General features: G+C 37.4%; 1 protein-coding gene and 1 pseudogene across 2 annotated transcripts in view; one reads left to right on the top strand and one right to left on the bottom strand.

Moving 5' to 3' along the window:
• Nucleotides 1-27,024, bottom strand: part of LOC131757293 (ubiquitin-conjugating enzyme E2 E2) — a 375,295-nt gene that overhangs the window by 232,530 nt on the left and 115,741 nt on the right. The window lies entirely within an intron of this gene.
• Nucleotides 12,219-13,622, top strand: LOC131757287 (elongation factor 1-alpha 1 pseudogene; annotated as a pseudogene).

The raw sequence follows: 27,024 nt of genomic DNA, 5'->3' as shown, positions 1-27,024 counted from the left end.
GTAAGCAATATCATATGATATTTGTCTTTCCCTGTCTGACTTCACTTAGTGTGACAATCTCTAGGTCCATCCCTGTTGCTGCAATGGCATTATTTCAATTTTATTCTATGGCTGAGTAATATTCTGCTGTATATATGTACCACATCATCTTTATCCATTCCTCTGTCGATGGACATTTAGGCTGCTTCCATGTCTTGGCAACTGTAAATAATGCCGCTATGAACACTGGGGTGCATGTATCTTTTCTGATGAGTGTTTTTGTGTTTTGGAGTTTTCTAAGAAACCTCTATACTGTTTTCCACAGTGGCTGCATCAATTTGCATTCCCATTAATAGTGTACCAGGGTTCTCTTCTCTCCACATCCTAACCAACATTTGTTATTTGGGGTTTTTTTGTTCCATGATAGCCATTCTGAGAAGTGTGAAGTGATATCTCATTGTGGTTTTGATTTGCATTTCCCTGACAATTAGCAATGTTGAGCATCTTTTCATGTGCCTGTTGGCCATCTGCATTTCCTCTTTGGAAAAATGTCTGTTCAGTTTTTCTGCCCATTTTCAATCAGGTTGTTTGTATTTTTGGTGTTGAGTTGTATGAGCTGTTTATGTATGTTGGGTATTAATCCCTTATTGGTCATATCATTTGCAAATATTTTCTCCCATTCAGTAGGTTGTCTTTTCATTTTATTGATGGTTTTCTTTGCTGTGCAAAAGCTTTTAAGTTTAATTAGGTCCCATTTGTTTATTTTTACTTTTATTTCCTTTCCTTTAGGAGATGGATTCAAAAAAATATAGTTGTGATTTATGTTTTCCTCTAGGAGTCTTACAGTATTCAGGCTTACATTTAGGTCTCTAATCCATTTTGAGTTTATTTTTGTATATGGTGTTAGAGAATGTTCTAATTTCATTCTTTTACATGTAGCTGTCCAGTTTTCCCAGCACCACGTATTGAAGAGTCTTGTCTTTCCTCCATTGTATATTCTGGCCTCCTCTGTTGTAGATTAATTGACCGTAAGTGCATGGGTTTATCTCTGGGCTCTCTATCCTGTTCCATTGCTCTATGTGTCTGTTTTTGTGCCAGTACCATGCTGTTTTGATTACTGTAGCCTTTGCAGTATAGTATGAAGTCAGGGAGCATGATTTCTCCAGCTCCATTCTTCTTTCTCAAGATTGTTTTGGCTATTCAGGGTCTTTTGTGTTTTCATACAAATTTAAACATTTTTTTGTTCTAGTTCTATGAAAAATGCCATTGGTGTTTTGATAGGGATTGCACTGAATCTGTATACTGTCTTAGGTAGTATGGTCACTGTAACTATATTGATTCCTCCAATCCAGGAACACAGTATAGCTTTCTGTCTGTTTGTGTCATGTCCAGTTTCTTTCATCAGTGTCATAGTTTTCAGAGTACAAATATTTTGCCTCCTTAGGTAGGTTTATTCCTAAGTATTTTATTCTTTTTGATGCAGTGGTAAATGGGATTGTTTCCTTAATTTCTCTTACTGATACTTCACAGGCTAATATCACTGATGGACATAGATGCAAAAATCCTCAACAAAATACTAGGAAACCAAATCCAATAATACATTAAAAGGATCATACACCATGATCAAGTAGGATTTATCCCAGGGATGCAAGGATTTTTCAACATCTGCAAATCAATCAATGTGATACACCACATTAATAAATTGAAGAATAAAACTATATGATCATCTCAACAGATGCAGAAAAAGCTTTTGATAAAATTCAACACCAATTTATGATAACAACCTTTCAGAAGGTGGGCAAAGAGGGAACATACCTCAACATAATAAAGGCCATATATGACAAACCCACAGCCAACATTGTTCTCAATGGTGAAAAACTGAAAGCATCTCCTCTAAGATCAGGAACAAGACAAGGATGCCCACTCTTTTATTCAACATGGTTTTGGAAGTCCTAGCCACAGCAATCAGAGAAGAAAGAGAAATAAAAGAAATCGAAATTGGAAAGGAAGAAGTAAAACTGTCATTGTTTGCTGATGAATTGATACTATAGATAGAAAATCCTAAAGATGTCACCAGAAAACTACTAGAGCTCATCAATGAATTTGGCAAAGTTGCAGAATACAAAATTAATATACAGAAATCTGTTGCATTTCTAAACCAATACTTTTAAAAATGTAACTAAAAATGAGCTTGAATTCCATCTTAATAGCACTGACTACTCACAAAATTAATAGTCATGCGAGAAAATGGGTAAAGAATAATACAAGTCACTGAAATTTTAAAAATTAAAGTTACAGGGAGCTCCCTGGTGGTCCAGTGGTTAGGACTCAGTGCTTTCACTGCCATGGCCCCGGGTTCAATTCCTGGTTAGGGAACTAAGATCCTGCATGCCACGCAGCATGGAAAATAAAATAAAATAAATATAAAAGTTAAGGTTATGGACATCAAAAAGTAGAGAGTGCTAAACTGATAAATTGGTTTTTTAATTGTCATGTTAAGCATTTAAATTACCTTTATAAAACTTTCTTTAAAACCCTTTTTTAAGCAGCTACTGCTGCACATTTGATTAATATATAAACAAGATCCTGATGTTCTCATTTTGATTACTAAAATATTTTCTTTCATTCTTTTCAATTATTTAAAGTTAGCAGAGCCCCAAGCATTGTTTGGGTAGGAAAGTGATAGACTGATGTCAGGATACCGAAGAGGAAGAAAAGCATCTAATGGTTTTCAGCTGTTGCTTATGTAACTGAGCAAGGTGCTGTAACAGAAAGCAGTTTTGTGTGATTCATATATTGTTCTGTTGGGATGCATTCTACTCCCTTATAATTTTTAAGCCTAACTAACTCCAGGTTTCCCCCTTCCTTAAAAGGTAGTTTCTAACTATGTGTTTATTTTAAAGCTAATAATTGGTAGTGAAAGAAAACTGGCAGCCTGTTGAGTTGCAACAAACGTTAAGACTTGTGCTAGACAAAACAAATATTCTTTATTTGACTAAAATAAAATAGTCAGCTATGTGAAAATTTGTCCCACATTTGCCAAATGGCTTTAGTTGAGTTGTTAATATCCTAGAATAATAAAAGATTAGTACCTTTCACTTATAATTAACCTACTGGGTCCAGACTTTGCTTTCAGATACTATCATCACACATAGGTTGAAAATGCCATTTACCCAACTATCAAGGCATAACTTTCAGTGAAATGTATTTAACTATCAAAGGTCTGCAAGCAGTCCACTGGTGGAGACATGATAGTGCTTTGATGGACTGCTAGTGAAGTTTTAGCTACAAAAGTATATACACTTATAAAGGCATTCATTCACTGTTCACTGAAGACTGTAATGTGCTGCATATTAACTAATAAGATATTCTCTTATATAAATACTACCCCTAAACTGTATTTAGTGGTGTTCTTTAGCACCAATAGAATTTTATTCACAATACTGGAAAAATACAAAATTTATCCATGTTTTCTGTAAGTTTCTCTTATTTTTTTACTCATCATAGAGTCATGGACAATTATGGAGAAAGCACTATTACTTCTTTATTATATTCTGGAAAACCTTGGTTCATTCGTGAAAACTTCTGGCTCAACCTGCTTTCTGAAGGAGAAAACTAAGTTACATATGAGACCACAGTTGGATACTGTGGGTACTAAAGAATTGTAATCAGAGGCTCCGCTCCCCTGAAGTGGTACCATTCTCTGATGGCCAATTAGTACTGAGGATAATATAGTAGCTTCTTAAACCTTATCCAGCGACCTTTTCTTTTTCAGTCATGCTATTCCCCTCTCCACTCCACCTCCCACCCCAGCCCCTCTCCCCCTCCTGACATTAGGACTATTCTTCAGTAACCTATAAGGCTGAAACTTATTGCTCGGGATTGCCACCTACCAACAGGGAAGCTTAACTTTGAGTTTGAAAATAGATTTTTTTTAAGTTCAAAGCTTTGTAAGCCAGGCTTTCAAGTGGTTAAAAGGTTTTCTAAGAACTTCCAAAGCTGAGTTTTTACATAAGAAAAAACAAATTTGGAGGATTAACTGTATTATAATCATAGTGAGAAGAATAATTCCAAATACCTTGCAAAGAAAATTCCACACCTTTCAGGTCCAGAAGGGTTGGGGGACACAGAGATTCTGAGTGGATGAGCCTAGCGTGGGGCAGTGCTGAGGAGGGACCAAGTTCCCTTCATCCTCCCTGACTTTCACACACTAAGAGGTGGAACAAAACAGGATGCTCAGAAAAGTTAAATGGTAAGCCCGAAATTTTCAGGCTGTCGCTTGGCTTCTCTGGGGAAAGAGACTGCAAAAACTGCAAGCCTTTCAGAAAGTTCTGTTGGGGACAAAGTGTTGTGCCCATCGTGGCACAGAAGTAATGGACAGAGGAATGAAGTCTGAGGAAGGTTTTCCCGGCTGATGGACCAGAGGGTAGTTTTTACAGGATTCTACAAACTCCCGGGTAGTACAGAGAAAGCAACCAAGAATTTCAAGGTCCTGATAAAGAGTTTGGAGGTGCTGAGGGAACTGCAGGGTTAAAACTGACTTGGTTCCAGAGCGAGGGGAAGGCAGCTGAGTGCAGATTTCCTACACACAGACAGAACGGCACACCTCTGCAGCCCCTGCCACAGCTTTCCTATTGACCCCGTGGATGCAGTGAGGACAGGCCGGAGGCCCAGTGGTTAAGCCCATGTAAGATATCACTGGAAGCACAGCAAGAGAGGGGATGCCTCACCTGTACTCAAATGCCATCTTGATTAAGAGGGAGAGAACCCTAGAGAGGAGCAGAAATTTTTATAGACTGAATAATTGGTCAAAGGAAGTGTTTCAAGTGAGAAGATACTGAGATACCTTTTTAAAAGGCGAGGTTGTGTGTTTTATACCATGATTGGGAATGGCAGCTGAGAACTAGAAACAGATCACTTCAGAAAGTAAAGTTACTTTTTTGGCACACCCTAGATTGGGACTGGCCAATTTAGACCTCTGATGCTAGGAAACGTCAAACTATAATACTGTCACAATCCCCACAGAAATTAAAATTCCTGATCTATAAAACCTGTACTGAATGATTAATGCTATGACTCCTCCTTTTTCTACAGCATTACCTTTAAAGGATAAAAGAATATCATGCTATCATTCATGTCTCTCTGTTTACTAACCATATAAAGCAATGTAAGCAATATACACATACCCTCTACAACTACATGAAAATTTTTTTAGCTCTCATGTAAATGATCTAAGACTTTCTGAATTTTATTGTTAGATATTCTGCCACCTTTTAAAGTTTTTGTTTCACGTGTGAAGCTGCCAGATCTGAGCAGCAGAAGTAGTCTCTGGACTGTCCTTAGAACCAGGCGAAAGCAGTGAGTCAGAACCCAGGAAGATGGTAAAGAAACAGGATGAAATATACCCAGTGTAGTCAGATGATCAAGGGCTTGAGCTAGACAGCCACCTACAGAGCAAGAGTCGCTGTTAACAAAGAAATCTTGGTTGTGAAGTAGACAAATATTGCATGCTTGCTCAAAAATGAATCCCAAGAGTTGCAGAGACTGCGCCTGCAGTTAAGTGCTGTTAGGTAAGTCAAAGAGGGATGTGAGGTTAGAACCAAGACTTCACCCTCATGTCAGACTGACACTGACTGTAGACAAATTCTTCACTTTCATATGTTCCCTGAAAACTCTTCTCCAGAATTTACTTTTGTGGATTATTTCATTTCTTCCTATACCCAAGTATATTCCTTGACTTCACCTCCTCATCTTTGTTTTGAATATCCCCTAAAAGTTTTCTTCTACTCCTCATCAGTACCCTTTACTCTGTAAAACGTTTGCCTGAGACTTATCTCCCCTTTTCCGTAAACCTCACACAAACTCCAAGTAGCTTGTGGAACTAGCCCTCTGAGGAAAAACAAACATTAAATCTCTGTTATCAATCAGGACAGGCTAAGTTATGCTGCATAACAAACATCAAAACTTCAGTAATTAACAGAACAAGGTTTTATTTCTCACTGCACATAGAGACTGTGTCAACCAGACTGATTCTCCTGGGCTATGACTCCTATGTCAGTAGCTTAGTAATCCAGGCTGCTTTGAGCTTATTACCATGACTGCCATGGCAGGGAAGGAGAGAGTGGAGAGTCTCGAATTAGCAATTAAAGGCTTTCATCTGGCTCAAATCCCATTGGCCAGAAATTGTCTCTCGGTCTTGCTCAACTGCAAGGAGGGGGAAAGTATAATCCTTCCATGGACCAGAAGGAACAGGGAACCAGAATGGATAAATACTAAGTCATCAGCACACCTTGCTTGGGCAATGAAAAGTTAATGTGCTGATATGGACTTCTGAGAAGCAAGAAACTGTAACAGTGTTTGTTACCCTAAGTGCTTTTTTTCTTACTTGTTGGCTGATCACTTAATTCCTTCCTCTAAAGGGCCAGCTTTCATTTACTGAGTCCTGAGAATGCCACCTGGAGAAGTGTGTACATGTGTGTGTATATATGTATATACACACACACAAATGAGACTGCAAGCATATCCACAGAAAATATTTAAGTATTTGATTCCTTTTCAATTCCCAATAGTACCCATTATAACAGGCAGATTTAGGATTTTTTTTATCTGTTTTAATTGTATATGTGAAATTACATTCCAAAGAGATTTGAGGAGTCTGGGAGCATAGCCTTTCCATTAAAGCCATTAATTCTACATGAGTGCTCTAAATCACCAGGGACGATTTTCAGAAAATAAATATACTGAATGGAGAGATAACGAAAAAGAACTAGAGACGCCAAAGGTTTCTACCTCTGGGGGGTGATATGACTCTAGCAACACTGCCTGACTCTTGATTCCTAAACATATGTCACCTATACTTAGGTAGAAAGTCCTCCTCTGAAACTGTTGCATCTTCAAAGACAGAAGGAAATCTGTTTTAAGAAGAGACACAAAACTGATGGCAGGACCACTTGGAAAAATATTTATATACTCCCGGTAGGCTTTTGTTGTTCTGTGGGGTTCTGAATTAGCTACTAGCTGTTTTTTATAGAAAGCTCTGTTAAAATGCCCATACGGTATACAATAGTGTAGTTATTCTGCCTTGCTGAATCAACGTCTCAGAGCAAAATATAAACAGTACGTTTTTTTAACAAGTTTTGTGTACCATGGGTCATAAAACTCACTAAGCTCTGCCAATGAAATTAGTGTAGAAACATCTAATACATTTGTCATGATATATAACAAACCTCTTTAAAAGAAGGGGTGAAAACGAGTTTTGAATAGCTCCATGGACAGTATCAGTAAGTACCTTTGTAAAAAACTGAATAGTTGACACTTGTATTTTAGGATTTTTTTAAGGACATGAGTCTGTCAGAATTAAATTGATACACTTGTTCTATAACTATAAATTACAAAGTGATTTATTAAATTATACTGTTAAAGACAATGTCTTGCTTACAACAAGATCACTTTCTTTTTGTTTATATCTATCTCTTTTATTTCAAAGTAGCTGTCAGAATATCACAAGGGAACTGAAAACAGGTCTTTAAATACCTAATCATTTGTCTCTAAGAAAAGCAAAAAAGCACATCATATGCTTTAAGTTAACGTGCCACAAACCATCCTGGATCGAGTGCTTGCCTATGTTGGGCACAATACCACCCTGCCTATTACACACAGTATCTCATTTAATCCCATTGTAACCCTGTGAGAACTGAGACTCAGATATAGTCAATAAACTGCCCAAGGACACTAAATTTTAGAAGCAAAATCTGAACCCTCGCGCTTGTTGTTTTCCTTTTGCTTTGCTGTTTCTGAGCTTTGGGAGGGGGTGGGAGTGCCAGGGACAAAGAAAGTGGTGGTGAAGGAGCTGTACCCGATCCTGCTCTGCCTTCAGCCTCTTTCAACTATTCAGCATGGTCAGCCTCACATTTCTTTCAGAGCTCATGCTTTGCTGCTTTTCACAGACTCTGGACAAATTACTACTTTTGTGTCTCTGCTCATGTTTCTTGCACTGTTTCAGGATCGTGGTGTTGCTACAGGTAGTGGCAGAGCACTGGTCCTGCCAGCTCAAGTGTAGTACTTGCTTTGAGAAACACAATTCTCACAGGCTTGGGGGGTGTGGACAGATACAGGTAGGCTCTTAACCTGGCCGTGCACCCTGGAGAGATCACCTAGGTTCCTCGGGCCTAGGTCAGGAAGGAATGGGCTTGTGATAGCCTACTGTGCAAGTTCCTTCTCTGAGAAAACAAAGCACTATCTAGTCATTCCCTCCTTTTGGAATTAAATGACAAGTAATTTCTAAATAACTTCTCTTGACCTTTATAACTGTTTTCTGTGGACTTTGGAAACTGCTTTAACGGTAGCATATTTGAAATGGACCCTGATCTACAAAATAAACATTTGTAGCTGTTAAAAACTACTATTTAAGAAACAGAACTTTTCACTTTTGCCCTTCTCCGGACACTGCAAAATGACACGCTTTTTATCTTTGTGTAATTCTCAGTGAGCACTAAGATGTTTTTGGTTTATACATAATTAAGCATTTTAATTAATTCAAAAATTATACTTGCCTCTTGAGAACACTAATTTGGAATTCCAATGTATTTAGAAGGGGAAATTTTATGAAACACAGATAATAGAATTAAATATGAACTAACTTTCTAAACTCTGAACGTGGGAATACAGAGAAGACCTCTGAGCTGCCATGGAGCGAGGCCCTCACTTGGGTCCAGGACTGTCTTCTGGATTAAGGTTGCTGGTTTCACATGTTTAGGTACCTGGTTTTTCCTCCTGCCAATTACAAGGGGAATCCCCACTTCATTCCACCACAGTTATGGATTCCTGGAAAGATCAACCTAGGAGTCTGAAGAGCACTGAAAAGCATCTTTATTATAGCACAGAGGGATACTGTTCCCAGCTATGGCCCTCAGTCATCCAAAAAAGTTTAACAAGCATGTTTAGTTCACTCTGTTAGGAAAAAGGAGAGAGTGCTGTAATTTACAAAGATTTGTTTTTAAAAAAATGTCTGAGTCCTTCCTCCTCCCTACCTCCTCCCTCTTCCTTATGTGACAGAGATTAATTGCTTTTCTACTGTGTGCCAGACCTGTACTGAGTGTTGCGTACACAAAGATGAGTAAAAAACATGTTCTTCATCTTCAAAGAGTCTGCTATGTAATGGTTCAATAAACACATAACCAAATAATTCAAATACAATATTATTGCTCTCGGGTGTGTTCTAGATACTACTAAGGAGCACAGAAGAAAGAATAATGAAGGCTTCCTGAGGAAGTGGTCAAGACCAGCTTCAGAATCATGGTGGATTTTCCAGTTAATACTTCATTCTCCAGTGGTGTTGGATAAATGAGGTGTAACTATATTTGGAAAGATTACTAGCTTGGGATTTACTGTGGTCATTCCTCTGGGATTTTAGTCTGTTAGTCTTTGCTAGAGAAGAAAAATAAAATTAAGAGTTATTTCAGGCTCTAGATGGGTCAATTTGTAAATTTTGTAGGAAGCAACTTGAACTCCTCAGAAGAAATTCCTTTTTATAAATTGAAGATATTGTTGGATATTCTTTATACTATAACCATAGAACCACTTTATATAAAATCATCTATTTGAGCGTTAAGCAAGGGTAATACAGAGAACCATCTGTATCACTTTATGTAATTGAAAATTTTTAATAATTTTTATACAAACTTTTATTTCATATATAGTAGATATTTATTCTCTGAGGATAATTCCATGAAAAGGCTCCTTAAAGTACAATCACTGAAAACTAGGATAAAACAGAGTAAATTGTGAAAAAATAAACCAAAGAATAGAAAAATAACCTGATTTTAACTCAGTTAAGAAAATCTCTACTATAACTGAAACAGTGTTCTAATTAGAAGGATAGTGAAAATTGAGTGTTTTATTGGCATGATGTTTTGCATGACTGACGACACATTATTAGATTTTTTTACTGCATATTTGGTTTTTACAGTATAATAAACACATCTTGTTTACAAAAAATATTAAGGTGCTTCATAAGTTTTTCCAAGGGCCTCTCTCAGTCCTCTGACAGTCAAGTCACTCGGAAGAACTATTCTGCTGTCATCCTTGTTGGCTTTCTCATCTACTGTGGCTTGGAATGTGATCTCAGCAGTTCTTCATCATTTTAATTCATTTCATGAAATCTGAATAATTTCCAGTTTCACTTTATAGTCTAATTGAACTTGCCTTGTATTTGTTGAGAAACCAGTCTTTGATAGGATGAGCATACAGATAGACACTGGTATTAAACAGAAATAATGTTTGTGTTAGGACTAACTTTGTCAGTGGTCACTTCATTAGTATTTTCATTTTGTTATGGCTTCTGTTTCCCTATGTATTTTTTCGTATTTTTTAATTGTAGGAACTGGTATGGCATATTTCTTAACACCCAACAGAACATTTCATTTAATCTCTTTTAATTATTTATATCATTCTGTACAGAACTCACTTTATAAAAATTATAATCCTAACACAGAAGCCAGCTAGATTATGAATAAAGATGATGATGGTGGTGACAGCTGACATTTGTGAAGCTCCTACTCTGTGCAGGTGCTCTACATGGCAGTATATAGAGTAATCCTTCCCACAACCCAGCAAGGTTAGTGTCAATCATCCTGCCTTCATGGAGAAGGGAGCTGAGGAAATTCACACAGGTGGGGGTGTCTTAACAGTTTAAGACAAGCCATCCTAGCTCTCACGTTTGTGCTCTGCACTACAATGTCTTTCCTTGGTGCAAAGAAGCATCCACTTCAGAGTTTAAATACAGTTTTTGGTGCATATAATATGAAATTAATAAAAACTTGATCAGTCCACAGCTGTAGGAATACATTTCTAGATTTTTATATACTTTGTCTACTAAGAAACTGGTAAAAATGTTTCTTGCTCCTGTTTGTTATTGAGAGAGATTCCACAAATACATATCCCTGTCTCAGCTGATTCAAGATTCAAAAGGGAAGGAAAGATGTGGAATTAATGAAATTAGCTTTCTAAAACAAATCTCATAAAATATAGTAGTATTTTAAAAAACTACCTGACCTCATGAAGGAAATCTAATACTAACAGCTTATTATTATAAAAGTGTCTATTTAATGGAACTTGTGATTGCCATTGGAATTGCAGTTATTTTACAGTGTGTATTTTTCTATAACCCATTACTCTAGAATTACAAGATTCAGCTTTGATATATTCATGAATTGAAGGAGGAAATACAGATATTTTACTCCTTTATAACTGCAGAATCTGGAATTTCAGATGGTGAATTTTCAGTTGTTTGAAAGTTTTATTTCTCATTCAAAGAGCAGCTTTGATCATGGCCTTTGGTCAAAGATGCTGTTTTTATAGTTAAAAAAAAAAAAAGACTCTTCAACATCAAACAGTAGAGGAGGAAGGAGTCTAAAATTAGCCTGTTAGGTCAGGCACATAGAACTCTATGGTCCCAGGAATAATGGCATTCCTAGAAAAATGCCTCTTAAGATGAGTAAAACTTCAGAAGTTATTGCTCTATTGCCTTGGTTTTTTAAAAAAACTGTTGTCCTCTAGCATGAATAACCAAATAATGATACATTTCACAGACAGAGCCATAAGGTGTCACTGAGCTTTCAGGCTTAGATCTTTTGGTTTCTTACATTCTCTCCTAAGAAAAATAATGGGATTACACTCTTGATAGCTGTCAGATTCCTGTAAGTTATCGGTTCACGGACATACCATCTTAGTGTTGGTATAACATGTCCCCAGAGACTAGCGCTATGGTTGTTTCTCCAGCACCATGAGCTACCAAACCTGCTGAGGCATTAAGCATACTTTTGGCATATGCTCTTAGAAATGTGGGAACTTCCATCCTGAAGCCAGCCATCCAGCCAACAGCTCTGGTTTTCTGCTGTGAACGCAGTCTGTCTTGCATTAGAGGCAGGCATTAAGGTCCCTTGAGTTGCCTACTTGGGTAGCAACGTACAGAAGGGAGAAATTCCACTTTCATTGCATCCAGTGATCTTTTTACAAAGCATGAGGACTGATCTTTTGCAATTCTAGCCTAGTTAGTGTAATTGCAGCTATAGTCATATTTATTTAGGCTCCTAATCCCTAAATCAACCTTCTACACTGGGAATTTCAGATTAATTTTAGGTTAACTTTATATCACCTTAAAGAAAATCCTTTCACTTTTTTGCAAGAGGTTTACTGCCACAACAGGTGTCATTAAAAAACCACTACACATCTAAGCCAAAATGGGAAAGAAAGAAACTCCTATCAACATCTTCACTGGACACACAGAGATGGGCAAATCTACCACCACTGGCCATCTGATCTACAAATGTGATGGGACTGACAAAAGAACCACTGAAAATTTTGAGAACCAGGCTGCTGGAGATGGGAAAGGTCTCTTTCAAGTATGTTTGGGTCTTGGATAAACTGAGAGCTGAATACGAGTGTAGCATTACCACCGATATCTCCCTGTGGAAATTCAAGACCAGCAAGTGTGATGTGACCATCACTGATGCCTCAGGACACAGAGACTATCGAAAACATGATGGCAGGCACATCTCAGGCTGACTGTGCTGTTCTGATTGCTGATGCTGATGCTGGTGAATCTGAAGCAGGTGAATGGGCCGACCTGTGAGCATGTTCTTCTGGCTTACACACTGGGTATGAAACAACTAGTTGTTAGTGTTAACAAAATGGATTCCACTGAGCCACCCTGCAGCCAGAGGAAAAACAAGGAAATCATTAAGGAAGTCAGCACCTATATTAAGAAAACAGGCTCCAACCCTGACACAGCAGCATTTGTGCCAAATTCTGATTGGAATGGTGACAACATGTTAGAGCCAACTGCTAACATGCCTTGGTTCAAGGGATGGGAACTCACTGGTAAAAACAGGAATGCCAGTGGAACCACACTCCTTGGAGCTCTGGACTGCATCCTGCCACTAACACATCCAACTGACACGCCCTGTGTCTGCCCCTCCAGGATGTCTACAAAATTGGTGGCAAAGGTGGTACTGTCCCCATGGAGGCTTGTGTTTTCAAATCCAGCGTGGTGGCCACTTTTGCTCCAGCCAACCTTACAACTGAAACAAAGTCTGCTGAAATGCACCATGAAGCTTTGAGTGAAGCTCTTCCTGGGGACAACATGGGCTTCAATGTCAAGAACATGTCTGTCAAAGATGTTCATCACGGCAACAGCAACATGGCTGTTAACAGCAAAATAACCCACCAATGGAAGCAGGTGGCTTCACGGCTCAGGGAATTATCCTGAGCCATGCAGGGCAAATCAGTGCTGGCCATGCAAGACTGTGGAGGACTGTGCAGGGCAAATCAGTGCAGGACTGTCACACAGCTCACCCCGCTTGCAAGTTTACTGAGCTGAAGGAGAAGCTTGATCGCTGTGCAGGGAAGAAGCTGGAAAATGGCCCTAAATCCTGGAAATCTGGTGATGCCGCTATGGTTGATATGGTTCACGGCAAGCCCATGTGCATTAACAGCTTCTCTAAATACCCTCCCCTCTGGGTCATTTTGCTGTTTGCAACATGTGACAAACAGTTGCTGTGGGTGTCATCAAAACAGTGGACAAGAAGGCAGCTGGAGCTGGCAAGGTCACTAAGTCTGCCCAGAAAGCTCAGAAGGCTAAGTGAATATTATCCCTAATACTTGCCACGCTAGCCTTAATCAGTGGCGGAAGAACGGTCTCAGAGCTGTTTCTCTCAACTGGCCATTTAAGTTTAACAGTAAAAGAGTGGTTAATGATTACAGTTCATCATTAAGCTTTCAGAAGGAAAGGAGAGTGTTTTGTGTACCATTTGTTTGTGAATGTGGTGGTTTTAAGTTATTAGTTTTTTAAATCAGTACCTTCTAATGGAAACAACCTGACCAAAAATCTGTCATAGAATTTTGAGACCCATTAAAACAAAGTTTAATGAGGAAAACAATCCTCCCAAATCTCTTAGATATTTTCTATCTGTTGCCTTTTTAGATACTAATAGCCTCATGTAGGAAGTGGAAAATACAAGCTCTTTCCATTGTTAATTACTGTTTTAGAGCTGTGAAAATTTCTCAAAAGCTCTATCAACTCAGTCCCCAGAATATGTTTCTGCTCTCTTCCATGTTTTGTTTCCCCATCTTTTTTTTTTTTTAACCAAAAGCAGGGGTTTTTTTACTTTTAATTTTTAAAATTTTTTATTGAAGTATAGTTGATTTACAATGTTGTGTTAATTTCTGCTCTAAAGCAAAGTGATTCAATTATACATATATATATATATATATACATTCTTTTTCATATTCTTTTCACTATGGTTTATCACAGGATATTGAATATAGTTCCCTGTGCTATACAATAGGACCTTGTTGTTTTTCCATCCTATATATAATAGTTTGCATCTGCTAATCGCAACCTCCCAGTCCATCCCTCCCCCAACCCCCACCCCTGGCAACCACAAGTCTGTTCTCTATGTCCGTGATTCAGTTTCAGTTTCATAGATAGGTTCATTTGTGTCATATTTTAGATTCTACATATAAGTAATATCATATAGTATTTGTCTTTGTCTGACTTACTTCACTTAGTATGATAATCTCTAGGTCCATCCATGTTGCTGCAAATGGCATTATTTCATTCTTTTTTATGGCTGAGTAGTATTCCACTGTGTATATATACCACATCTTCTTTATCCATTCATCTATTGATGGACATTTCGGTTGTTTCCATGTCTTGCCTATTGTGAATGGTGCTGCTATGAACATAGGGGAGCGTGTATCTTTCTGAATTATAGTTTTTTCTGGATATATGCCCAGGAATGGGATTGCTGGATCATATGGTAATTCTATTTTTAGTTTTCATAAAGCAGGGTTTGTTTTGTTTTGCTTTTGCTTTGTTTCAGTGAACCTAATGACCCTGCATCGTTAATTTTTTCTCTTAACCTGTCTACATTCTTTGTACAACTTTTTGTCTTTTCTTAGTTCTATATTACTTTCCTGCCAGATTTCCTTTCCTGTCTTTGTCCTAAGTTTGTCCCTGTCCTGAATCACTGTCAAGGCCTTTCCTGTGGTACTCACTCCAGTGAGGCTGTGCTCACCCTGAGGGCAGTGGGCACCCGACCCTGCTACCCAGCAGCTAATCATTAACACACAAAATGTGGAAATGGATTGGCTATAGACAATAGTGTTCACTTAGATGATTAAAGAAACATTGACTAAATTTAAAACAAAGTAAACCCTACACAGGAATCTAGCAACAGAATGCCCTGGTCTTTTATATGTAGTCTTTCTATATAAAGTATTCCAGGAAATAGGATAGAATCAAATTCATGATAGTTAAAAGCTTTCTAAATAAATGTTTACCATATTTTCATAGGAAGGGTGTGAAACAAAGAATGGATAGGTGTGCTCTGTGATATGGTGAGAAAACAAGGAACTGTGAGAACGGCATTTTGATATTTAAGGACCGGGGTTGTAGAACGAGGAAATCCTAAGCTCCACCAGTGGTGGAGGTGGAACTACTGGATTCATCTGAATATAAAGAGAAAAGATGTTGTTGAGTTCTGGAAATGGGAAGAAAAAGAGGTGAAGACAACCAAAGAACACTTCCAGTGGAAGATGCCAGGGGGAAGATGAACAGGGAAACAAAAACTTCCTGAGTGTAACTTTCTCGTGAAAAGGGAAGAGAGGAGAAGTGAAACCAGAAAAGAAGAATCATTGTGGCTATTGCTTATAAAATTTTAAGTTTTCAAAAGATGCACTAGTTATTAGAGTGTGACTAGCACTTTTTCTATGTGATGGAATCTATAACCAGTTATGAACATATTTTTAATGAATGGTGTTTTAAGATGTTAAATACCTATACCCTACATACAGTATTATGGATATTTTACATTTTTCATTCAATGTCACTGATTTGTTCTCAGATTTTCTCAATTATCCATATTCTCAAAGTAGCAAGTTTTCTGCTAAGGCAACTATGTCACTGTTATTTAATTACCTACTTATCCATAAAATAAAAGCTGTTTTCCATTTAACTGGATATGAGAGAATAAGGCCAACAGCAGAAGAGAAGTGTTCTGGAAACACACTACGGAAAGAAGGCAATTGCTTGTTACAACTACATGCAACAAACCTGTGACTGTGAAACTGATATGGTCGTTCACATATAACTGGAGGTGAATTGAGAATAACTAGAGAATCAAACTTCTGAATAATAACAGACATGGTTTTGAGAGGCATATGGGAACTTTCTGGCATGGTGATAATGTTCAGAACTTTGATCTGATTGCTGATGACATGGGTTTATTCCTATTTTAAAAGTCACTGAGCTGTATGATGTATAAATAAAACTTAACGTTTACACATTTTGCTGTATGTAAGTTATATCTTACTTTTTTTAAGGCAGGGGAAAACTCACCTGAATTCTAATGGGTACTTCAGACTAAGATATTATTTTAGTTTTTATTATTTCTACTGGATATACACTGAGTATCATCTTTGAACTCTTCTTTAAAGGGATACCCTAGGAAGAAAAACTAGCCAATATATTTCATTTATACCTGTCATGAGCTGAAATTTCCCAACACTAACCTCTGCTTCAGATCCCCACTGTTGCTTCTGCACTATTAGTTGGGTGTCAGCAGGGGGTTAACAGCACTCAATTTAACCTTGCTATTTGTACTCTGTTTTGATTTTTTTCCTTTTTTCCTAATTTAACTTCCTTACATGGTTTCCCCCATTTTAAAGATTGTGCATGCACCATGGGGTCTGTACACTGAACGACCGTAGTGCATATAAGCACACAATAAAAGCACATTTAAAGATAATGTGGAGCTACAAGACCTTTCTTTTTTTCTGGGAGCAAAGAGGTATTGCTGTGAAATCACTGGAACAAGAGAAAAATTGAGCAAGTCTACTCATGCTGTTATTTTTCTGAGAAGATTACAGACCTGTCTAAAATACGTATGAATCAAATAGGTATAGATTAATTATAGGTTATATGTCCAGACAGAGGGGCATCTCTGTGACTGTCCTACCTGCAGCTTGCCATGCACACAGGCTTCTCAGCCGAAGCACTTCCTCTCTCTCCCCCACTTTAAAATTCTAAAACTTGTTGTGCCTGGGGCCAAATCCACTACTGTTCTCCCAATTCCCTCTCCTTCCCCTCTTGCCTGGCCTGCCCCGCTTCCTTGGCCCTTCAATCTTATCAATGTTGACCCCTTCTGATTCAAAACACAGTCTCCAGCAGCAGGATGGGGGAGAACAGGTGAACTGAAGAGGGAGGTGCTGAAACCCCAGATCCATCCCTTCCCCCCTCCAGAATCCTGGTGAACTTAAACATTCACCACTCTTATGAATGGTCTCTTTTTTTTCTTTTAACTTTATTTATTTATTTATTTTTACTGAAGTACAGTTGATGTACAATATTATATGTTACTGGTATACAATATAGTGATTCACAATTTTTAAAGGTTATGCTCCATGTACAGTTATTATAAAATATTGGTTATATTCCCTGTGTTATATATATCCTTGTAGCTTATTTTATATCTAATAATTTGTACCTCTTACTCCCCATCGCTATATTACCCCTTCTCACTTCTCTTTCCCCCTGCTGGTAATCACTAGGTTGTTCTCTGTAAGTCTGCTTCTTTTTTATTGTATTCACTAGTTTGTGGTATTTTTTAGATCCCACATATAAGTGATATCACACAGTATTTGTCTTTCTGACTTACTTCACTTAGTATGATAATCTCTAGGTCCATCCATGTTGCTGCAAATGGCATTATTTCATTCTTGTCTATGGCTGAGTAATAATTCCATTGTACATATATACCACATCTTCTTTTTCCATTCATCTATTGATGGAAGGTTGCTTCTATATCTTGCCTATTGTAAACAGTGCTGCTATGAACACTGGGGGTGCATGTCTCTTTCTGAATTAGTGTTTTTGTTTTTGGTTTGCTTTGGATATAGACCCACGAGTGGAATTACTGGGTCATATGGTAGCTCTATTTTTAGTTTTTTGAGGAACCTCCCTACTGCTCTCCACAGTGGCTGCACCAATTTACATTCCCACCAACAGTGCATAAGGATTCTTTTTTCTCCACAATCTCACCAACATTTATTTGTGCTCTTTTTGATAATAGTCATTCTGACAGCTGTGAGGTGATATCTCCTTGTGGCTTTGGTTTGCATCTCCCTGGTGATTAAGGATGTTGAGCATCTTTTCATATGGCCTGTTGACCACCTGCATTTCTTCTTTGGAAATATGTCTATTAAGTTCTTCTGCCTATTTGTTAATCAGGTTGTTTGTTTTTCTGACGTTGAGCTGTGTGAGCTGTTTGTATATGTTGGATATTAATCCCTTATCAGTAGTATCTTATGAATGGCCGTTGTCTTTCTCTGAGTGGGTACTGAGTAAAACACTAGATTGGCGGAAATGGCTCAAATTCTGGCAATCCCATAAGAGACTCTCCCTTGGAGTTTAAACAGGAAGGAGAGCCCAGCTTTCCTGTCCTCAGCCCGCAATTCCCTTCATTTCCGACCCCCCGCCCCCTTTGCACAATTCCAGCACATTCCTCTCCTAGTCTGGGGCCTGAGCTTCCACTCGTTTCATCTTCATGTGCTGGGCACCGGGCACCAAAGTGAAAACAACAAAAACATGTCCAGTGACTTGGAGGTGAGGGAGACCCAGATCTCAGGGAAACATGCATTCCAGTTATCCCAAGCAGGGATCCTGAAAGCGTTTCTCCACAGATGCATTGCTTTGGTGATTAGGGAGTATAATAATTCAGGGACTATTCTACTATATTGTAATAGTCTACTACTGCACTGGGTGATATATATCCTGGTTTACACCTGTTGTCCTGGCATATTTATTTTTAATAACAGCATCCCCTTTCACTCCCCAAAAGTTTGGCAGATAAATTATATGTTCACTGGAGTCACAACAAAATGGACCTCTCAGGGGAGGTTGGGGTTGTTTAACAAAAACCCAAAATATAAGCAAATGACGTTAAGTATTTCAAAGTCAATGTGGTAATAGTTATGTTTGAAAGTATTACAAATGCAAATGTTCATTAAATGTTCTTCAAAACAAAACAAAAAACTCTTTGGAAAGAGGACTGTCATTACTATGATGTAATTTGTACATGATGCCTACAGCACTGCTATATAATTAATGTGGAATAACCACCTAGTATTTAAAACATTAAGTCAGATGACATAAAATCTTCATAAAAGAATAAACATTTCAATTGGGAATTTTTCAGCTTTAATAATAAAATTAAATGTTTAAATTTTTCTTGTTCCCTGTTCTTTATAATTAAAGGTAGCCAATCATGGGCCATCAAGAGATACTGACTTTAAAATTTGACAAATGTTTTACGTTTATCTTTCTTTTTACCTTTGTAAAAGACATTGCCTCCTATAAATTATACTGCACATTTAAATGTATAGGTATGAATCTGAATTAGTAAAACATGCTTTAGTAAGAAAACAGTTTGTTTTCTGATTTAATACTAATCAACCATTGTTAATGTGCTATAAAATACTACTTAAGAGAGATACCAATTCCAATTATTAAAGTTAATGGCCTCAGTTGTCTCATCTTGCCTTAGTCTAGGACATTAAGCATGCAGAACCCATAATTTAATTACCACCTGTTAATATTGGCTCTAAGTTCATTCCTCTCCTTTCAGGATGTAACTCAGAAATGAGCCAGTTAAAAAACATTATTTTCCTTCTCAAAACACCAGACTGCTAACTACACCCACAGGATACTGATCACAGATTTGCTGGGACTTTCAAGATGGAATTTACTGCCTCTTGCCTTTAGGGATTGCTAAATAAATTATGTTTGTCTATTTATCGTTCTAATTGTTTAAATCTCTAGATTCTATAAAGAGATTATATTTTCTTCCTTTAATATATTTATATACCTTTAAAACCATTTAAGAAGTAGAGAATTATGTCTTTCTATAATAATAAAGGGCAAAAATAAAAAGAAATCTACACCCTTATTCCTATTTGGACATCATGAGATGTGAAAACACATCAGAGGATGTGGCACAGAAAGAGAGAGGGCTAGCTTGATATCCCATTGATATGCACTGGAGAAACATACCGTTCATTTACGGGAATTTATTAGAAACTTTGTCCCCTGTACCCTCCTGATCTATGTACATTCCACTGAAATCTAATTTTATCACTTCACCCAAGGGAATCAAACTCTGGGAAATTAATTTGTGCTAACCAAACTCACAAGAGATTGATTTACAGACGAGTAAATCACTTTTTAATTTGCCATGAGAAAGCGACCTGATCCAAGAACCAGAAAAATTCATCTGATGTTTCTGAGTTCCCGCTACTCTCAGTTGAGGCACTACAGTGAATACAGAGGTGAAAAGCACTTGGTCTTTTAACAGGTTCATAACCTGGTGAGAGGTCTTGGACAACGACACACACAAGTCAGATGACAGTAACTGTGTGAGTGACCTGCAGTGGTTTAATGTAGAAAGGAAGCCTCCTTCTTTCTGCTACATAGACTCTGAAAGTTAGGAAGCCAAATTATACTGCAAATGGATTTTTGGTGGATGCATTTTAAAGTAATACATGTCTCTCAAGCCATTATTGGTTAATAAATTACCTTTCCCTTTTCTTTGCATGTTTGTGTATAAAGAACTGTGACCATATGTCTATAATTAGGGCATCTTTGCTCTTGGATATGTTTCAGACACTCTGCAAATGTTTTTAAACTATAACATATCCAGATCCACGAAAAGCCCCTTCTTACTAGGGTTGTTATTACAACATCTATCTCTCTACTTCTGTGCTCCAGAGTCACCGCTAACTTGTAGGTTGATTCTAAAGTTAGTGCATAAGGCAAAAATTATAAATAGTCAGAGTACTCTTAAAAATTCCATAAACAGCCTATAAGTTAGAGTATAAGTGGGTTTCTTAAAACAATATTCAGTAAAATATGTATAATGTTTAGTAAAACATGATATAATAAGGAATACATAATCCAAAAGTATTTTACTTGCAGTATTTTAAGTATTTTAGACATTTTATGTGGATTCTTATTAGCTTCAGTCTCAGGCATCTCTCCTAGATGTGGATGTTAGTCATGCTTTTCTCTAATTACTATATACACCCAAACATACCATGCAACTGGCTGGCACTGAGCCCATGTTCTGTCTCTGATGGTGGGCAGCTAACCAGCCTACAAGGAAATCAAACCCCTGACCTTGATGTGATTTGCACTGCACTCCATCAGCTAGGCCTTTGTGCCCATGTGCCTGGAATGATAACATCGTTTCACTTAGCAAGCACAACAGAAGCACCAGTAGCTGTGTATGTATGCTTCAGCTGGCATCCAAAGTATGTTACTATGTGACTTTACTCGCTATCGCGTAATTTTAGGTAATCATTAGTGATAGTTTATGGTACTAACTGTTGCCTGATTATTTTCACAGTGAGATCAATATTATTTCTACCTTTAGGAGACCAGAGTTTGAAGAATGTGCAAAACCCTTGATGTGAAAGAAACCAGGAGAATGGTTTCCACATCTACTAGATCAGTCAGTGGTCAATTTCTCTATTAGATCCACATCTACTAGATCACTCAGTAATCAATTTATGTATTAGATCCTCACCATTATGCAGAATACTGGGAGGACTTGGTGAAAGATGGTTTTTAGAATCTGAAATTGAAAGTGTACAGAGCTCAGGCTCTGGAATACAACAGCTGTGTGTCAAGTTCACCCTCCCAACTTACTGGCAGTTCCTTATCTCCCTGCTGGTTTTTGAGACAATTAAATGAAATCACAGGTAAAGTTTTTAGCATAGTGCCTGGTATATAATTAGAGCTTAATAAATACTAATTTTTTGCATCTTAATAGCGATACTTGAAATTTCAAGTTTTCAACAACTTTTACCTATCTCTTATAAGTGTACCTGTATCACATGAAAACCTGTAGTTAATTTCATTTTTCTCCCTAGAAACAACTACATATATATAACTACATTTATGCTAATGAGGACACAATAGTCATTACCAACTTCCAACACCTATTTTTGGTGTCTTAAAGTGAGTTATTCCTCCCATGATATTTTCTTTTTTTTTTCTTTTTAACATCTTTATTGGGGTATAATTGCTTTACCATGGTGTGTTAGTTTCTGCTTTACAACAAAGTGAATCAGTAATACATATACATATGTTCCCATATCTCTTCCCTCTTCCATCTCCCTCCCTATCCCACCCATTTAGGTGGTCACAAGGCACTCAGCTGATCTCCCTGTGCTATGCAGCTGCTTCTCACTAGCTATCCACCTTACGTTTGGTAGTGTATATATGTCCATGCCACTCTCTCGCTTCGTCACAGCTTACCCTTCCCCCGCCCCATATCCTCAAGTCCATTCTCTAGTAGGTCTGTGTTTTATTCCCATCCTACCCCTAGTCTCTTCATGATTTTTTTTCTTAGATTCCATATATATGTGTTAGCATATGGTATTTGTTTTTCTCCTTCTGACTTACTTCACTCTGTATGACAGACTCCAGGTCCATCCACCTCACTACAAATAACTCAGTTTCATTTTCTTTTATGGCTGAGTAATATTCCATTGTATATATGTGCCACATCTTCTTTATCCATTCATCTGTTGATGGACACTTAGGTTGCTTCCATCTCCTGGCTATCATAAATAGAACTGCAATGAACATTGTGGTACATGACTCTTTCTGAATTATGGTTTTCTCAGGGTATATGCCCACTACTGGGATTGCTGGGTCGTATGGTAGTTCTATTTGTAGTTTTTTAAGGAACCTCCATACTGTTCTCCATAGTGGCTGTATCAATTTACATTCCCACCAGCAGCGCAAGAGGGTTCCCTTTTCTCCACACCCTCTCCAGCATTTATTGTTTCTAGAGTTTTTGATGATGGCCACTCTAACCGGTGTGAGATGCTATCTCATTGTAGTTTTGATTTGCATTTCTCTAATGATTAATGACGATGAGCATTCTTTCATGTGTTTGTTGGCAATCTGTATATTTTCTTTGGAGAAATGTCTGTTTAGGTCTTCTGCCCATCTTTGTATCGGATTCTTTGTGTTTTTGATATTGAGCTGCCTGAGCTGCTTGTAAATTTTGGAGATTAATCCTTTGTCAGTTGCTTCATTTACAAATATTTTCTCCCATTCTGAGGGTTGCCTTTTGGTCTTGTTTATGGTATCCTTTGCTGTGCAAAAGCTTTTAAGTTTCATTAGGTCCCATTTGTTTATTTTTGTTTGTATTTCCATTTCTCTAGGAGATGGGTCACAAAGGATCTTGCTGTGATTTATGTCATAGAGTGTTCTGCCTATGTTTTCCTCTAAGAGTTTGATAGTGTCTGGCCTTACATTTAGGTCTTTAACCCATTTTGAGTTTATTTTTGTGTGTAGTGTTAGGGAGTGTTCTAATTTCATACTTTTACATGGAGCTGTCCAATTTTCCCAGCACCATTTATTGAAGAGGCTGTCTTTTTCCACTGTATATTCTTGCCTCCTTTATCAAAGATAAGGTGACCATATGTGTGTGGGTTTACCTCTGGGCTTTCTATCCTGTTCCATTGATCTATATTTCTGTTCTTGTGCCAGTACCATACTGTCTTGATTACTATAGCTTTGTAGTATAGCCTGAAGTCAGGGAGGCTGATTCCTCCAGCTCCATTTTTTGTTCTCAAGATTGCTTTGGCTATTCGGTATTTTTTGTGTTTCCATACAAATTGTGAAATTTTTTGCTCTAATTCTGTAAAAAATGGCAGTGGTAGTTTGATAGGGATTGCATTGAATCTGTAGATTGTTTTGGCTAGTAGAGTCATTTTTACAATGTTGATTCTTCCAATCCAGGAACATGGTATATCTCTCCATCTATTTGTGTCATCTTTAATTTCTTTCATCAGTGTTTTATAATTTTCTGCATACAGGTCTTTTGTCTCCTTAGGTAGGTTTATTCCTAGATATTTTATTCTTTTTGTTGCAATGGTAAATGGGAGTGTTTTCTTAATTTCACTGTCAGATTTTTCATCATTAGTGTATAGGAATGCAAGAGATTTCTGTGCATTAATTTTGTACCCTGCTACTTTACCAAATTCATTGATTAGCTCTAGTAGTTTTCTGGTAGCATCCTTAGGATTCTCTATGTATAGTATCATGTCATCTGCAAACAGTGACAGCTTTACGTCTTCTTTTCCTATTTGGATTCCTTTTATTTCTTTTTCTTCTCTGATTGCTGTGGCTAGAACTTCCAAAACTATGTTGAATAAGAGTGGTGAGAGTGGGCAACTTTGTCTTGTTCCTGATCTTAGTGGAAATGGTTTCAGTGTTTCACCATGGAGAATGATGCTGGCTGTTGAGTGTGTCATATATGGCCTTTTATTATGTTGAGGAAAGTTCCCTCTATGCCTACTTTCTGCAGGGTTTTTATCATAAATGGGTTGAATTTTGTTGAAAGCTTTCTCTGCATCTACTGAGATGATCATATGGTTTTTCTCCTTCGGTTTGTTAATACGGTGTATCACATTGATTGACTTGCGTATATTGAAGAATCCTTGCATTCCTGGAATAAACCCCACTTGATCATGGTGTATGATCCTTTTAATGTGCTGTTGGATTCTGTTTGCTAGTATTTTGTTGAGGATGTTTGCATCTATGTTCATCAGTGATATTGACCTGTAGTTTTCTTTCTTTGTGACATCTTTGTCTGGTTTTGGTATCAGGGTGATGGTGGCCCCGTAGAATGAGTTAGGGAGTGTTCCTTCCTCTGCTATATTTTGGAAGAGTTTGAGAAGGACAGGTGTTAGCTCTTCTCTAAATGTTTGATAGAATTCACCTGTGAAGCCATCTGGTCCTGGGCTTTTGTTTGTTGGAAGATTTTTCATCACAGTTTCAATTTCAGTGCTTGTGATTGGTCTGTTCATATTTTCTATTTCTTCCTGGTCCAGTTTCGGCAGCTTGTGCATTTCTAAGAATTTGTCCACTTCTTCCAGATTGTCCATTTTATTGGCATACAGTTGCTTGTAGTTATCTCTAATAATCTTTTGTATTTCTGCAGTGTCCTTTGTTACCTCTCCTTTTTCATTTCTAATTCTATTGATTTGAATCTTCTCCCTTTTTTTCTTGATAAGTCTGGCTAATGGTTTAACAATTTTGTTTATCTTCTCAAAGAACCAGCCTTTAGTTTTATTGATCTTTGCTATCGTTTCCTTCATTTCTTTTTCATTTATTTCTGATCTGATCTTTATGATTTCTTTCCTTCTGCTAAATTTGGGGTTTTTTGTTCTTCTTTCTCTAATTGCTTTAGGTGCAAAGTTAGGTTGTTTATTCGAGATGTTTCCTGTTTCTTAAGGTATGATTGTATTGCTATAAACTTCCCTCTTAGAACTGTTCTTGCTGCATCCCATAGGTTTTGGGTCATCGTGTCTCCATTGTCATTTGTTTCTAAGTATTTTTTTATTTCCTCTTTGATTTCTTCAGTGATCACTTCGTTATTAAGTAGTGTATTGTTTAGCCTCCATGTGTTTGTATTTTTTACAGATCTTTTCCTGTAATTGATATCTAGTCTCATAGTGTTGTGGTCAGAAAAGATACGTGATACAATTTCAATTTTCTTAAATTTACCAAGGCTAGATTTGTGACCCAAGATATGATCTATCCTGGAGAATGTTCCATAAGCACTTGAGAAAAATGTGTATTCTGTTGTTTTTGGATGGAATGTCCTATAAATATCAATTAAGTCCATCTTGTTTAATGTACCATTTAAAACTTGTGTTTCCTAATTTATTTTCATTTTGGATGATCTGTCCATTGGTGAAAGTGGGGTGTTCAAGTCCCCTACTATGATTGTGTTACTGTTGATTTCCCCTTTTATGGCTGTTAGCATTTGCCTTATGTATTGAAGTGCTCCTATGTTGGGTGCATAAATATTTACAATTGTTATATCTTCTTCATGGATCGATCCCTTGATCATTATGTAGTGTCTTTCTTTGTCTCTTGTAATAGTCTTTATTTTAATGTCTATTTTGTCTGATATGAGAATTGCTACTCCAGCTTTCTTCTGGTTTCCATTTGCATGGAATATCTTTTTCCATCCCCTCACTTTCAGTCTGTATGTGTCCCTAGGTCTGAAGTGGGTCTCTTGTAGGCAGCATATATACGGGTCTTGTTTTTGTATCCATTCAGCCAGTCTGTGTCTTTTGGTGGGAGCATTTAATCCATTTACATTTAAGGTAATTATCGATATGTATGTTCCTATTCCCATTTACTTAACTGTTACGAGTTTGTTCTTGTGGGTCTTTTCCTTCTCTTGTGTTTCTTGCCTAGAGAAGTTCCTTTAGCATTTGTTGTAAATCTGGTTTGGTGGTGGTGAACTCTCTCAGCTTTTGATTGTCTGTGAAGGTTTTAATTTCTCCATCAAATCTGAATGAGATCCTTACTGGGTAGAGTAATGTTGGTTGTAGGTTTTTCTCCTTCATCACTTGAAATATGTCCTGCCACTCCCTTCTGGCTTGTAGTTTCTGCTGAAAGATCAGCCGTTAACCTTATTTGGATTCCCTGTGTGTTATTTGTTGTTTTTCCCTTGCTGCTTTTAAATATGTTTTCTTTGTATTTAATTTTTGACAGTTTGATTAATATGTGTCTTGGTGTGTTTCTCCTTGGATTTATCCTGTATGGGACTGTCTGTGCTTCCTGGACTTGATTAACTATTTCCTTGCCCATATTAGGGAAGTTTTCAATTATAATCTCTTCAAATATTTTCTCAGTCCCTTTCTTTCTCTCTTCTTCTTCTGGGACCCCTATAATTTGAATGTTGGTGTGTTTAATGTTGTCCCAGAGGTCTCTGAGACTGTCCTCAGTTCTTTTCATTCTTTCTTCTTTATTCTGCTCTGCAGTAGTTATTTCCAATATTTTATCTTCCTGGTCACAAGTCCTTCTGCCTCAGTTATTCTGCTATTGATCCCCATGATAGTTTCTCAGTCTGCTATAATGGGAGATTTATGGCTACAGCTGAGAAGTATTTAAAA

This window comes from Kogia breviceps, chromosome 5 (genome assembly GCF_026419965.1).
Source record: "Kogia breviceps isolate mKogBre1 chromosome 5, mKogBre1 haplotype 1, whole genome shotgun sequence".
In the NCBI taxonomy this organism is placed as follows: domain Eukaryota; kingdom Metazoa; phylum Chordata; class Mammalia; order Artiodactyla; family Physeteridae; genus Kogia; species Kogia breviceps.
The sequence above is the reverse complement of the archived record's forward strand: the minus strand, read 5'-3'. Positions and strand labels throughout refer to the sequence as shown.